This window comes from Ixodes scapularis, unplaced genomic scaffold (assembly GCF_016920785.2).
Source record: "Ixodes scapularis isolate PalLabHiFi unplaced genomic scaffold, ASM1692078v2 ptg000683l_1___fragment_1__unscaffolded, whole genome shotgun sequence".
Taxonomy (NCBI): Eukaryota; Metazoa; Arthropoda; class Arachnida; order Ixodida; family Ixodidae; genus Ixodes; species Ixodes scapularis.
In genome coordinates, this window is record NW_024610019.1 from 1542468 (window position 1) to 1547359 (window position 4892).

The following is a 4892-nucleotide window of genomic DNA, read 5'->3' on the forward strand; positions in this document are numbered from 1 at the left end:
CCCCAGAAGTGCATTGTCACAGTGCTCGTTGTCTTTGTGAGTATCACCGGCTTAACCAAACACAAAAAGAAAGGGAGCGCAAAATGTCGGCTCATTCACAATGCGTGATTGTTTAGTTGGAGATAGCAAACGAAAAAGTACAATGGCCGCTGTGACGACGCATATCTAAGCACAGTTGGATTGGTTCAATAAGATGGCAGCGTGAGCTGCAGTTGCTTTGGGCGTTGCAAGCATTACATAACAGACGTGTGTCCAAGTAATTGGGCAGGACGAACGTGAAATCTATAGAATTGAAATAAAATATCCAGGTTTTATCACATAACGCCTCCATCTGTTACGTAAAAATAATTAAATTGGGCTTCGTCAAGACGTCATTTTAATGTGGATTTTTGGAAGTATCGTAGAAAACAATCCTCCGAACTGCGGATGCATGTTCTAAGTTATACAAATGATCTATTTTATCAAATAACGTTATTGTGCAAATAAATATTTTTATAAATGCACTCTGGGTATAAACGATTCTAATTTTTTTTTTTTTCAGAACAGTTTACAAGGTTTTTTTTAATAAACAATGATTGAGCTCCTGAAGTTTTTTATTTGTGCATACCACCACCCTTGAAACACTGCAAACTCATCAAAATTAATCGGACTTATTTCAGCGTACTCTCAACTGATTGCCACAGTGTGCAATGTTGTGTCTCTTGATTCGTCAATTTTCAGTCTATTTGGAACTGCATGGGGCTGTATCGTAGATTTGGTATATCTCTTGGCCTGAGCATTGCTTCTCGTATTCTTCCATGCATTTAGCAATTTTCCCACTGCCGCTTGTATCGCCTACGGGAGCTACCGCTGCACTGACCCAGAGCTCACATTCTGGAACGAAGAAATTGGAATATTATAACCTTTTTTGTTGGCTTCCTTTTCATCGCATTAATGTTTTACGCGACAGAGTAAGACCGATTATTATTTCCATGGACTTTCCAGTTATTGATAATGTCCACGGAAATTCTTTACAATAGAGATGCCTTAAGGTTCACAACCAACAATAGAATAAGTAACGTTTATAAGAAACAAATAGCCTCGATGATAACTATTTTCATCTGTCACATGCAAATTTAATGAGGAAATCAACATGAGTGACAGTCACGTGCTAGCTTACACATCACTAAAAAGTGATGTTTTACGTTCATTTTAGAATTGGAGAAAATTTACAATATAAACTAACGCTCGTAATATCACATGAGTGCCAATAAGTAACAACGGAACAGCAGCAAGTTACAACATGAGAGCAATAAATTCACCAGAATATTTTCAATCGTAGCAGGCACTCAGCATCCGTAGACAAATTCGAAAGGGTTATTTTTTTTTGTTTGTTTCATCAGCGAAACTGAACAACAGGGGTCAGTCGAATATGTACGTCAAAACTAGGTGTTTTCTTAAATGTGAAGCTGACGGTAGACTTGAAAATAAGCGTATCATGCAAGACATAGTAAACATTTTGGGCTCTTATGAGAAATTTCTTTGCGGAGCATATAGAGCTCAGAGTACTTAACGTTTCAAGTATTTGTTACGCGCTAAATTTTAATTTATATAGGAATAATTAAGAGTTTGATTTGAAAACAAGTTAAACACCCCTAATGCCCGGGTGACACTGCTTATACCATCCCACAAAAGACAGTCGGCATACAGATTCGAACGCGACTGATCGCGAGGTCCGTGCTTCGAATGCCGCATGGCAATGAGTTCAAAGATGAAACTTGGCACGCGGCATTCGAACCAAGGATATTGCGCTGACTCGTGTTTGCAGACTGTCTTCTGTATGATGTATGAGCGCTCTGACCCCGGCCTAAAAGTTGACAAAATAAATATATAATTAGTTTTTATTAAGAGACTTAGAAAATGCTATTAAACCTCTTAATTTTCCTGTATACCTTAACAACAGCTTGGAAAACGTGCCGTAATCGGGTCAAGGATTCTCACCAGGGTGATGCAGAGGAGAGGTGTTGGAAGATTGGTATTTGTACGTATATGTGCGATTAAAATAAAAAAAAAGTCTAAAATCTCAACCTAGCAATGCGTAAGACATATTTCGATACTTTTTTACAGTTACTGCTTTTGAATCATTTTTTTATATTGCCCAGAATGTATCAAAACGAATCTGAAACATGGGGACAGTGGTAGAGATATCTAATCACGGAACGATGGGCAACAAAACAATCCCAACAAAACTGCGAAATCTACGTACGTCATCACGAATAGCCGGGGTAGTATTCACACCAATTTGTTCCCAATTATTCAGGCGCTGTCTCATTGAGAAACCAGTTGGACCACTCTACCAGTCGACACAAGGAAAACGCGTTTCCGGCGACCATGTAACGTCCCAAGACACTTCGATCAGCACACTTTCAGCTCTCGAATTATTCCGTTCTTTGACGGAGGATGCTGTAACCAGTTCATTACGTGTGCTTCTCTCAGGTGTCATGTTTTGAGAAGTCATTGGCGTTCGAACACCTAAGGGCAAGTTCGGTTTGCTTCGAGGAGTTTGGAAACTTTTCAGTGCACCTTGCCATTATGCTTAAGTCGATTGTCGCAGAAAGGAAGCTTCACTAAGACATCTCAAAGGCCACGTCAGCGATGGTATCTTGGTTGCGTATCCGTACTTCAACAGCCACAAGCTATTTAGATTGAAATCATCGTCTACTTCACATATGAGCCAGGCGTATTCACCTTTGACGTGTTTCTTGGGCGACGGCACATCGCCTGCAGACCCGCTTCAGGTTGAGGACCCTGCGACTCCATCGACTAGTGCGGATTGTAATGAAGACGGTGCTTTTGCCGTGAAAAAATCCCGTGATTATAGCCACGACGTGTTTATAGGGAGTTTTAGAAAACCGTCTTTGCACATCCAATACGGAACAATGGGCCCTCCACTATTCACTGCGCATGCGCTATTACAGAAGTATAGCATATGCGCAGTTCGTACCGAAGGTCCCATCGTACTGTATCGGATGTGCAAAAACGGTCTTCTAAAATTCTCCATAGTTTTTATATTCGGAAGCCTTGCTTCCCAAGAACCATATTCTGTTACACTATCCAGGTCTCCTTCTGGAGTTCGGTTCACTGATCAATACGTGGAAAAGAGGTTCGAATCAAATCACTCTTACTTTACGAACTGCGTGCGACAACTAAAAACTGCAAATCACTTTGCAAACGTAACCAAGCGCAGGAATATCAGTTACTTCAAGCTTACTTGTATTTCGACGCATGTTTAAGCCCCAGTGTGAACTGTAAAAGCAGTACCCCCTTTAGTATGCAGATTATTGTATTGAATAGCAGCAGTGTATCAGGAATTCGGGAATATCGTTGGTAGGTCCTAGTGTGACAGACGAAGTGATCTACATGGGAACAGCTTACGCTCATGGAACGGTTGTGGCACTTCAGTCGCATGAATATGTGTTCGGGAAAATTCTTCAAGGGACAGTCGTATATAAAGACTGTTTTGTTGAGGCTGCGCAATTATTATGGGAGGTTCCTGTCACCGATTCACTATTACGCGGTTAGTGAAATGTGTGATTACGTCTGCCTAAATGTCTGACATCATTGACCGATTACTTTCCACTTCCACACTACAGTGTTCATAAAAAGTATATCCTAATTAGGGGGGGATCGGCGGCCGAGTGGCCTAGCGCACACCAGCTCGGAGCACGTGGATCGAAAGCTCGCGTTTCAAAACCCTGGGATCTTCGGTTTAATCCTTGCCCTTGCCCATATCGATCTGGATGAGCGTCGTACCGGCGTCGGGTCGTGTATCACGATTCACTACGGCGTGATGTACGTTAAAGACTTCAGGGTAGCGGTTGTAATGCACTGGCTGACTTTTTCATCTACATCTGCGAGACAAGTCACCCGTTGAGGCAGACTACGTTCTATGTCGCATAGACATACACACACCCCATTTTGTTTTCGACCCTAGTTGTGAAACACATGGTTTCATTTTAGGATGGATTCAGTCAAAGAAAAGTTGTTTGTGCGTTAGGCAACCTGACGGAATTGGAAATCAGTAATGTGATTAAAGCTTTGCAAAACCTTGGTGTCAAGACAAGCAGTGACCTTAGCTGTGGTAGTGAAGCAGACTTGGCGGGATGTCTGTAACGAAGTCAAGAAGGAAACTGTTTATAAGCTTCTGTGCTGAAGTTAAGATTTTTTCCCTTGGAATATTCGGGTGTTTTCGTATATCCTTCTCGCCGTCCCACAACGCTCTACGCAACCCGCAACAACAACCGGAACTCTACAGTCAAGGCCATCGGGGCGCAAGCTCAGTAGCGGCCTATTATTTGCGGAGGGCTTAGCGGAGGCGGAAACGCGGTCTACGAGAACTCCCTATTAAGGCAAAATCTCACGTTGGTGCCACAAGTTAGGCAGGTTGCATAATTTATAGCTTTAACGGCCGTCCATTGGTGCTAGAATTTCTTAGACTATTGATAAAAATAGTAGCGCCTGATGGATAGTGTTCTGTAGATGTATCATAGTTTATTCATTCACTTACAGACACTCTTAGGGCCCTTAGGGCCATGAGAGAGTGGACTGATGGCCGCTGAAACTCATAAATACATTGACTGAATGGTGCCAGCTACCGAGAGCGGGCCCTGTTTTCCCTTCGCAAGTTTAAGAAAAACACTTAACTTTTAAATAAGGTGAGTTAACACTTGGTTCTGGAGCTTTGGCATTTGTTACGGAACGGCAGCGCTATATTTGGGCGGACGTTAGACGATATATACGATATTTTTGTGGCGAAAAAATACTGCATGTTTGGGGGGGGGGGGGGGGGGGGCACGTTGTGAATTAAAAGTCGGTTCTAGAAATAACGGAAACGCGAAGGGAGAAAACTATGT